We start from the raw sequence: 11,429 nt of genomic DNA on the forward strand, positions 1-11,429 counted from the left end.
CTCACCAAAGGTCTGACCTGCTAATAGTGTCTCTTTAAAAGAAAACAGACTTGTTCACCAAGAGAAACACATAAAGTACTTGCCTGCTCACATTTTTCCAAGATGATATAAAACGTATTCTAACCACTAATTTTCATTTCCCCTTGAATTAAAAATACCAGAATCCTCAGCACATATTTTTCATGTGATTCTGACTTTAGCATGAATCACCTGTAATTTTTTCACCTCCACACCTAGTAAGTAATTGAGCACCAACTCTAATAATACTTCCAACACACATAAACCAAGCCCAGGAGAGAAGTCCTTTTTAGAAACACACCTTCCTATCTTAACTCTGGCAATGCCCAATCCAAAAGCAGCAGCTGGGCGTGGTCTTCATCGCCTGACACCTTGGGGGTCAAGGTCCTACAGACCTTGCCAGTTGGCCCTGCTTCTCTACTGAGTCAATTAATATAATTAAAGTCAAACAATGATACCTCCAGGGAGACAGAAATGACACTCGTTTTTATTTGCTCAAGATTCTTTCCTTATGTATACAAATTCCTTAAATTCTGTGTAAATCTTCAGTTGGTGTTTTTATTATTTTATACTGAACCTTACGCAACTCTAGGAGCCAAAGGAGGGGCACTGCCATGGTAATCAACAAGTAAAAACCTAGCCCCGATTGAAGGGACAAGAAGGATACACCCGGGGGCCACCTAACTAGTGTCTCTTGTGAGAACAAGTCAGATACACAGTCCCTCTGCAGGATGGTGGTACTGGAGTTTCCAATGGCACTGCTTCCCCAGACCTGTCAGCTTGGCTCTGCGAAGAAGGAAATGCATGCTGGGATACATCTCCCAACCCCATTGGCAGATCTCTCCCATCTTCCTCAATTACAAAGGTGACCACACGAAAGGTCACACACACGCAGTGGACAGTCCCACCTTCACACCAAGGGTCTGCAGTAGCAGACTCGACTGTGCTGGTTTCAGTTATGACACTGAGATGCGACAAGACAATAACGTTCTATTAAATGAGGGAAAGCAGATACCTTCAACCAAAGCACAGAAATATACCAAACACACCTAGATGTATTCAACAAATCAAGAGGGAATATGGGCTCTGGTTGTCTGTTGTGGGGAAATTCCTTACACGGGAAATCCAACTTCACTAAGCAGTATGTTCAGGCAAAGGACGCAATTCGATAAATGGTGTCTTTTGTTTGCTACTTTCCCTTTGGGCATAATGGCTGGCAATTCACAAGCAATATCTGTGTAAGCTAACTGGGTTACAGAGAACAGTGACCTCCTAACTGGCGACACTCTTGTCTAGGATGCAGCGTTTATAGTTAACTGTGTTTATGCACCACCTCATCAGATCTACTTCTCACTCAGCCAGGGACGGAATCCACGTTTATAGATTGCTCATACTCTGGAGCCACCCTGCTGAAGGCAGGAGCCGATCCTAGGTTTTATTCTGTGGACTCATCTCACAGCACTTAAGACAATAACTAATAATCCTAATAAGTGGTTTAATACACAAGGGAAACTTTCCCTATCTGAACTCGAGTAACCCACAAATGATGTCTTCTGCAAAGCTTCGAATACACACAGATGATAAAGAAAATGGAAGAATATGACTGGTGGAATCAACACTAAGCACAATTTGGACCACGCAAATGTTACCCACAGCGGAAGGAAGAAGACTGCTAGAGGCATTCCAGAAATAATACTTGAACAACACTGGCAAAAAGTGCCAGCCAACTTTCTCCTAACTCAAACTCTACCAACAGCTTGTGATAACCAGGGAGCATCGCTGCCAGGAAGGACAGAGGCTCTGAGACACTGTAGCCCCTTCTACCTTCACCCTGCTCTCCCCAGCACTAGAGACTGAAAACCCAACAGGCTCAAAGCACAGGAACCCGGGAACTCTTCTGAAAGCCCATTCTCAGAAGCTGCCACTCCTGACCCGTCCAGCTGCTCCCTGGAAATGCTGCCCTGTGCTTATCAACATTTGATCTTACTCAGGCTGCCAGGACAGGATCAGCTCCGTAAAAAACAGCCAACCTTCTTAAAACTCAGCTGGCAACAGCTACACACACAGGCAAACATATAAATATGAGAAGTGGAGGAATGACATGTTCACATGTTATTTCTAAAAGATCCAACATGCTCCTGAAAATCTACAAGGCCAAGTTTGTCCACAGAGCTGTACAGACACTCAAGGTCCTGTGTGAGCACGCTGGAGAAAGACCTAGGACGGCCCTAAGACTCCGCCTCTGGCTCTGCAGAGTAGTAAATATGCTCACCAGAGCACTATGGGCATGCACCATCTTGCAGAGACCCTTGGAAAAGGCTGGATGTATTAGTTCTATGAATTAATGGAAATAATTGCATGTGGCCAATAATCTATACAGACTTCAGTGACTGCACTGTAAAGACACAGAGCTGATCTCCAAAACAGACAAAGAACTCAAGAAATTGATCATCAAACAAATAATCCAATAAAAAAATGGGGTACATACCTAAACAGAGAACTCTCAACAGAAGAACCCAAAATGACACTTAAGGAAATGCTCAACATTTTAGGCATCAGAGAAATACAAATCAAAACAACTCTTGAGATTCCATCTTACACCTGTTGGAATGGCCAAGATCAAAAATACTGATGATAACTTATGCTGCAGAGGTTGTGAGGTAAAGGGAACACTCCTCCATTGGTGGTGGGAGTGCAAACTGGTACAGCCACTTTGGATATCAGTATGGCAATTTCTCAGAAAATTAGGAAACAATCTACCTCAAGACCCAGCTATACCACTTTTGGGTATATACCCAAAGGATGCACAACCGTGCCACAAGGACATGTGTTCAACTATGTTCATAGCAGCATTATTTGCCATTGCCAGAACCTGGAAACAACCTAACTGCCCCTCTACTGAAGAATGGATAAGGAAAATATGGTACCTTTACACAATGGAGTACTACACAGCAGAAAAAATAATGACATCTTGAAATTTGCGGGCAAATTGATCTAGAAAATACCATATTGAGTGAGGTAACCTAGACCCAGAAAGACAAATAGTGTATGTACTCACTCAAAAGTGGCTTTTAGACATAAAGAAAAAAAAGCCTACAATTTACAATCCCAGAGAACCTAGACAACAATGAGGACCCTAAGAGAAACATACATGGATCTAATCTACATGGGAAGTAGAAAAAGAGAGACATACATGGATCTAATCTACATGGGAAGTAGAAAAAGAGAGACATACATGGATCTAATCTACATGGGAAGTAGAAAAAGAGAGACATACATGGATCTAATCTACATGGGAAGTAGAAAAAGACAAGAACTCCTGAGTAAATTGGGAACGTGGGGACCTTGGAAGAGAGCAAAAGGGATAGGAGAGGAAAGGAGGAGAACAGAGAAAAACATATACCTCAATAAAAACAAATTTTTAAAAACAGAAAAAATAAATAAATGAAGTCGATCAGTCCTGCTAAAGCAGGAGCTAAAATGCCAAAAGCTGACTGCTGCACAGCAGCGCGGGCCACCCATCCTCACTCGCTGGAGTACCGAGTACCCTACACAGCAGCTGCCATGAGGCTAACATGCACCTGCCATCTGGTCCAATATTCCACCTCCATATTTAACCAAAGGAAATGAAAACAAATGTCTCTTAATGATTAAATATTAATGTATCCCAAAATGGACTTTTATATCAGCTTCATTCCAAAATACAAAACTTAGAAACACCCTAAATGTCCACCAACTAGTGAGTGAGAACACGGTGGTCTACTCACATAAGGAAATACTACCTCCCCCACTTTTAAAGGAGGCACCAAAATGGGCGCACCAAAACTGCATCTGGTGAAAAGCTGTGGGAGCAACGGGTGGCACTATATCATTCCACTTACACAATCCCAGAAAAGGAAACAATGGTCAGAGAATACAGCTGTAGCTATCCAGGATGATGGCAACAAGCAAACTGGTGACACTATGTGACCAGGCATCTGTCAGAGTGTATACAAAGACATACTAACTCCATCAGTGGAAGGTTCTCCCTAAACTAAAATGTGAAAAAAATTTCCTTTGAGAAAATGTACAAACTCCAATTCAAATAAACTAAACCCAAGTTACTGGAAACCGGAGTAAGAAAGGAGACACAGAAAGAAACCAAGCCCTTCAAATGTTTCCAAATCCAAAAGAAAAAAACCATTACAAAGACATGGATACATACGATACAGAGTGGCGTCACCAAAGTTTACACTGTACAAGAAATGAGAAAACTTAATGAGAAGTTATAAGGAATAGGTTGCCAATGGGCACTGTGATTGTGAAACTTAGAATTTACTTTTTCCTTTTTTTTCATAAACAGAAACACCTCAGCCACCTCAATCCATTCTTATTTGGCTTGTGTCAAGAAAGAGCCCCTTCAAAGTCTTCATCATTCATAAAAATTCTATATACTTTACAAACCTGACTGTAGCTGGGTGTTCAACATAAAGTGCCCGACTAAACAAATACCTGTCTGTCAATTCGAGTTTGAGACAAGTTAATTAATGATCAGACAGAAAAGAACAACCAATGTTTCTCTGAAAGATTTCCTAAGCAGTTTCTTTTCCTGTGAAGTATTAAGATTAAAATTTTTCTTAAAGACTCAAAATTCCTAGGCTAAATACCCATTAAGACGATACATTTTTCCATTTCATAAAAGAGAGACGACTTAACTTTCTCGTTTTGTTTTATGTTTATTTCATGTGGATTATGCTGTTGCCAGGCAACCAGTTCACATTTCCCAGCCCACGGAACTGCCTCCTAGCCATCCTGAGGGAGATACCAAACTTCCTCACCAGGCAATTCTCCACACACTATCACACTGCACCAAGGAGGTGCAGCGAGCAGGCCTAGCATCTTCCCTGGGTTATTTATCCCAACAGGTGCTGAGGAGACAACCCCAAAGCAGGAGAAAGTGTGGCTGTGAGGACCACAAGTGTAGGGCTCTGCACTTTTCACCGGTTGCTGCCACCCCGTCCCGTGAGTATCTGCAGGCTTCTGCCTGAAACCCTGAGGTGAGGTGATTGCTGGTCCACCCAGTGACAAGACGGTACTCCCTCAACCACACAGCATGCAAACGTGTTTCTGAGCCATCCACCGACCCGGGCGGTAAAGATCGGGGCGGACGCTGTCAGTGTCTACACAGTGGAGGAAGAAGTCGGAGTTTGGGGAGTGGGGGGAGCCCTGAGGAGTCTCAGCAGAACCCAAAGCCTCCCTCCCCCCCACCCCGAGCGCTGAGGGTCGAGAGCACCGCGGCCGCGGCGGCCCAGAGGTGCTGGAGCGGCAGACAACTCGCGTGCAAAGCGGCAAAGCTTCCTCCGGAGGCAGCGGCCGTGCAGAAGCAGCCTCCTGCGGGGGAGACCGAGGTCGCGCACTCCGCAAGGTGCTCGTCTCGGGTGGGAACCCGACACGGCGCCGTGGGCGTGTCACGTGACAGGCTCTCCCTGAGGACTCGCACTACCCGCCGCGGGCGCCTTTGCTCAAAATGCTGAAACCGGAAGGGGTGCGCCGCTCGGCGCCGGCGGGAACCGCAGCCGGCTCGGCACTTCCGTTCCGCCCGAGCGACGACTGCGGCGCGGCCGGCACGCGAAGTTCCCTCTCCATTCGGGACCACGCGGGGGCAGGTCCGCACGGGCGAGGGCCGGAGCCGGGCGCCTCCCTGACCCAGGTCCCGTGAGTCGCCCGGCCGAGGCCTTGGGGCTGGCAGGAACTCAGTCACGTTCCCACCCGGGAACGCCCGCGCGCGGCCGAGACCCGGACCCTGACGGCGAGCACCCATTTACCTGCTCCCTCCGCTGCCAAGTGCTCCCCGCGCTGCTGCGCGCCACACCCGGCTCCCGGACACGAGCCCCAGGACGCGGGCCAGCACCCCCCTCCCGGTGACCGCGGGCCCAGGTACCCAAGTTAAGGCTGCCCACGCACTACCCGGCGTCCAGGACCTCCTCACCGGAAGTTGATTTCCACCAAGGCCCGCCCAGGCCTGCGCGCGGCGCTCCAGGCACCCTGGGCGCATCACATGACCCCAGTCTGAGGCCAGCTCTCATTTGAGGAGAGGAGGGACCTGTGAAATGGACCGACCTGACCATCCTCAGAAACTGCATCGTGCCTTATCTTTTGCTCCATTCAAAACAAAACCATTCACCAAATGTTCCTCCTCTCAGGGATTCAGCAGGCTAGACCACCGGAAGAGACTCATAGTTGGGTGATCCTCAGATAATGGCACTCTACAATAGATTGGCTTTGGCTTGCGCTTTTTCTGACCTTCCTCAAGAGCTACCTCCTATTTAAGGTTCTCATTCTTCCTTAGTGAGAGACGCATAAAACCACCTGCCAAATCAGAATGTTCCTCCTGTTGAGAACTCGGATCTGCCATGAGAAGAACATTCTAATCCCTTCGCTTACAAGCAACTAAACATGAGGCCCGAATAAAGCACCTGGCTGTATGACAGGCTCAAGACACATTTGACGTGACATCTGATCCTAATGGCTTAGCAGAAGTCTCGAGTTTCGGACATGCCTAAGCTAAAAACTTGTCTAGACTGCTATGGATTTGAAGATCTCTACCCTAGGACTGTAGTTACTCTTCTCACTCTATTATAGCGGTTCAGCCATACTCTGGAAGGCAGTTGGTTTTTCAGCTGCCATGACATCCTTATCTCAAAGCCTTCAGTCAACAGCTTCTGAAGGGAATACACACATCCTTGAAAGATTTTTGTTTGAGAGGGTTGTGTAGAATGTCGTGCCTGTTAGGTGGAAATGACCAACAGGTAGCACACTTGCTCTGATTATTTGAACAACATTCACTTAGCAATTTTTATTGAATGTTTACCATTTACTTGGGACTAATCAAGTGGTAACAATCTAGAAATGAACCCAATACATTCAAGATTTTTTTTCTGTCTAGTACTCTGGGAATTTGAGTGTGAGTCTCTGGACTACATATATTCATCATATAAAGGGCATTCTTAAACATCTTGGGAATTGCTTTTCTCTCTTCCACTGAACAAAATTGACAACTACATATAATCTCTAACCTCAAAGCGGGAAGTATCGCCAGGATCCTGGCAAGCCTCCACTGATCTGGGCAACGTGAAGCCATTAGTGGCGGATTGATTGTGATGCCTAATAGATAAGTATTGCAGTACAGTAATACATATCAGGTCTCCTCACACTTTCTCTATCCCATCCCATTCTTTGTACAAACAAGTGTATTTCTATTACAGAAATTTGATGCTATCTTACACATATTTTCTTTCTCACACATTCTTTATTGTTGTTAAGCAACAAGGGAACGGCCACTTCTCATTTGTACATCCAACAAGCTGCTTCCTATTTCTTGTTGATCGAGCAGTCTGATAGAAGTGAAAAGCTTTCGATAAGCATGTCTTAAACTGTTATCAATACCTTTGTGTCAGCTTGTGTCTTCTCTTCCGCCTGCCACTCTAATGCCTTTGCCTTTCCATCGAAACATCTGCGTGCTTACTCTGTCCCACCTAATCCTAAATTTAGTTTTACATGGACTTAATAGTAATGATAGGAACATGCATAGAACATTCTGTGTGCCTATGGCATTGACCAAAATAGAATGAGATTCTATTTTCTTAATATGTACAATAAATCTACACTAGAGGTATATTAATTTAATCACCTCAAATAAGAGCACAGACTCAGGAAGGGTAATTTAACACACTATAAAGCAAGATGGGAAGCCACATTGTCCCCCACAGCACACCACTCCACGTTTCAAGTCAGTGTTTCCCAGTTATCAGACTCTCTCCTCTGAAATTCCTCATAGGAACCTGTGTATCAGTATGCTCATACTTAAGCCCCCAACACTAAAGTATTTTCATGACTTACAAAGAAAAGCCCATGCCCTTCAGCCGTCATCCCTTTCATCTCTTCACTCTCACTTCAGCCCCAGGCAACATTAATCCACTTTCTGTCACGTACACTTGTTTCCTCTGGGCATGTCTAATACACACAACGTGAGACCTTTTGTGCCTGGTCTCCTTCACTTTGTGTAGTGTTTCCTGAGCCCTCTTACATGAATAATACTTCTATGGATCATCCAGCAGTTCTGTGCTCACCTTTACCTCTTGGATAGATATTGGGAATAGACTCTAGTTGCTGAGTCACATGCTAGCTCTACCTTTTAGAAATTCCACCCTCTTCCCCGCCATTTTACACTCCCTGCAGAGGAGAGGCCTCTCATCTCTTTGGGGCCTCGCTTCTGAAACGGTGACCTTGAGTACTAAGCACAGTCCTTACCTCTACAATCACCTGACACCGTTCCTGATATTTGCTGCGCACATGTCTACAGATCCACAGTACTCATAGTGAGCTGAGAGGAGCAGCATTGTCCACACCCTCAAGACCAAGTGGAGAAAGAGATGCAATCAAATCAGGAATCAGAGCCATTGGGTGCCCCTCTCAACCAGGCTAACCAGGGGGTGTTACTCGTTGGACAGAAAGCTCATGACAAGCCCTGAAGTGCAGCTAAGAAGCAGGAGCTCGCTTCAAACAAACATGAAGGGAGGGGGAGAAGGGAAGGGCCGTGGCAAGTGTAAAACACGGCTTCCATTCCAGAGAAAATAAAATAATGTATTGGTGTTCAAATGTAAGTGGTCATGGCCTGGGAACATTGGTTCATACTACAATAGAATGACATGTTCCCCCATGGATGAGATTGTGCGACTTCTTCATGGTCACAGGACAAAAGAAGGTCGTGGATGAATGCACCTTCCAAACTTATTGTTGAGAACATCAGCTAGACAGGTTACAGCTAAGCAGAAAAGTCTCTGCCTATATGTTTAAGATGTTACGACTTTTTTAGCCTTTGGGTCAGTAAATGCTGATGTTCTGCTTAGTTAATACATTTCAAAGATCTCACCTGTCAGTAAAAAGGGACGTTAGATCAGATGTGGACATGGGTGTAAATGGTTACTAAGGGGGAATAAAGACAGCCCAAGCTCATTTTATTTCTCGATCTGTAACATGCCACCACTCCATAACCAAGGACATTTTAATCAGTCAGTCCCCAGAATCCTCAACATAGATATGGCATTGGGACCGGGGTACCATGAGATCACATAGGAAAAACAGGACTGTCTCTAGAAGAGGCAAGATAGGAAGGAGTTTTGCAAACTCAACAGAAAGATGGAAGTTTTATTCTGAAGGCAATGGGAAACTTTGGGGTGTGTTCATCAAGTCTGGAGGAATTGTTGAAGCAGAGGTGAGCAGGGGGAGAGAGGTTACCAATACTAAAATAGCAACTGGCAGACATGAAGTAACCAGGATGAGGATCTATGAACAAGGTGGCCATGAAGACAACCCCGTTTATTGTAGGCAAAGGAGAGGGGAAGATCAAGATCTGAGCATGGGTCCAGGTTCTGAAGATGTTTAAAGAGGTACGGGGATGGAGATGCATTTGGAAGCAGCGGCCATAGAACACCAAATCACCCTGAGTCCCATCTAACAACTGCAGCACAGCCCTGGGAGACTTGGAGATGACATGCTATTTCTCACAGCTCTGAAGGTTGGAAAGTCCAAGATCTTGCTGAAAAGGATCTGATGTCTGATGAGGGTGCTTTCTGGTCCATAGATGGCACTTGACTTCACACAGTACCAGCCTTCCACCTGAAGACACCAGTCAAACCTATGAACCAATCATCTGCCAAAGGACCCACCTCCTTACATAGTCGCACAGGGAATTAAACTGTCATGTGGATTTGGGAAACACAAACAGACCACAGCAAGGGGTTCAGAAGTTCTGCTGCTGACCATGGTTTAAGTGTTACCCACGGAAATGACAAGGATCACAACAGAATTATGTAATATCTCAAGACATATGATACCATGTGCAAGCTGAGAATATCTGAAGCGTTTGTTATTTGTTACCCGTGAGGCTTTGCATGAAGTTCAGGGGAGAGTCCCCAAGTAGGTCTAAATATGAGAGTTTAGGAAAGACTTTTAGCTTGGTGTGGTGTGTGTGTGTGTGTGTGTGTGTGTGTGTGTGTGTGTGTGTGTACGCACGCTTGGTGTTTTGTTTTGGTTTTTCACCATGGCAGTGTTGGGAAGATCCCCACCCTGGGCTGTGCTTGTAAGGGGTAAATTTTCTGCGGGCACCAAAACCTGGAATACCCAGGCTTGCTTATCACTGTGCCCTCATGCATGGCAACAGGTAACAAGTTAAGAGTATGGCTTAAAGCTATCAAGAGGTAAACACTAACAGTGTAATCAGCCTGCTGATTATGTGTGTGCTCCACATGCGCATTCATACAGGTGTATGTGTGCATGAGTGTGCATGTTCACACGGACACGTGTGTGTCTAGAGGCCAGACGTTGGCGTCGGGTGTCTTCTCCGCTTCTCTCCACCTTGTTTCTACATGGTCCAGGTTCCATGGGAGCTCATCAATTTGGGTAGGCTGGCCGGCCAGTGAGCTCCAGGGATCCACCTGTCTCAGCCCTACCCCACTGCCAGTACCGGGATTACAGATGTGTGTTTCCACACTTACCTTCTATATGGGTAATGGAAATCAGAGCCTAAGTTCTTATGCTGACAGGGCAGGCCTTTACCAGCTAAACCAGCAAGGATCCTCATGACCCTGTTACATGAGTGACAAGAACACTCACTCCGTTAGAATGTCTTTGAGTAACTTCTTTTTAGTTGAGGATTTTTATTGATATTTTGATCATTTTTTTTTACTACATTGTGTTTTCATTGGGAATTGATAGTTGTGTATGCCGTACTGATTGCTAGACTTTAAGGCTCTCCGGAGGGACCTAACTTATTTGACAGTGAAGCCGGTGGGACAGAGAAAAAATGAATATGCCAGTCCTGGAATTATCACAGTTCTACTTCCTGGAACCATGTAGACTAGTAATCAGGATTCTTTTTAGTGGTTGTTGGAACTTCATTTCTTCCAAGAATATAAATGAAGAAGTGTATGAGTCTCAGTGCTTTTATAGTTGATTTATTAACATGACAGAAACAGATCTTAGAACAGGTCCAGGGAGCGAGACAAAGCCATAGACTCCAGAGGTGAAAACTAAGGGTCGATTAAAGCAGTTCTAAAGCCTTCACATTGTGTGATTGTCCAATCTATTATCTGTTCAGGTTTCTGTTACCTGGACCTAAGCCTTGATGGTGTAGAAGGATTCCATATCTCTAGCTTCAAATGAAATATTTGAATTAAAACACAGAAGGGCCTTATCTGCCTTCTTCCCTCGGCCTTGTTTGGGCTGTAAAGAGGTGAGAGTTGAGCAGGTGCACATAGGAGCTATTCTCCAGATTCACGTGACATTTGCTTGTGGGAGGACGACGAGAAAGGATTCATTACATTCATTTATGCCCCAGCAATGCTCAAGCATGCATAGGCAGCCCATTTATG

At 45.3% G+C, this 11,429-nt stretch overlaps 1 protein-coding gene across 3 annotated transcripts in view; it reads right to left on the bottom strand.

The window, feature by feature from the left end:
• Positions 1-6,011, bottom strand: part of Ccdc91 (coiled-coil domain containing 91) — a 180,608-nt gene extending 174,597 nt beyond the window's left edge. For 2 of the 3 annotated variants that reach the window (XM_075982235.1, XM_075982237.1), the window contains exon 1: positions 5,823-6,011. The gene's annotated coding sequence lies outside the window, so the exon portion shown is untranslated. The remainder of the gene's footprint in view (positions 1-5,822) is intronic. The other variant, XM_075982236.1, reaches the window with a different exon arrangement.
• Between the last annotated feature and the right edge of the window lie 5,418 nt (positions 6,012-11,429).

Source organism: Microtus pennsylvanicus, chromosome 8, assembly GCF_037038515.1.
Source record: "Microtus pennsylvanicus isolate mMicPen1 chromosome 8, mMicPen1.hap1, whole genome shotgun sequence".
In the NCBI taxonomy this organism is placed as follows: Eukaryota; Metazoa; Chordata; class Mammalia; order Rodentia; family Cricetidae; genus Microtus; species Microtus pennsylvanicus.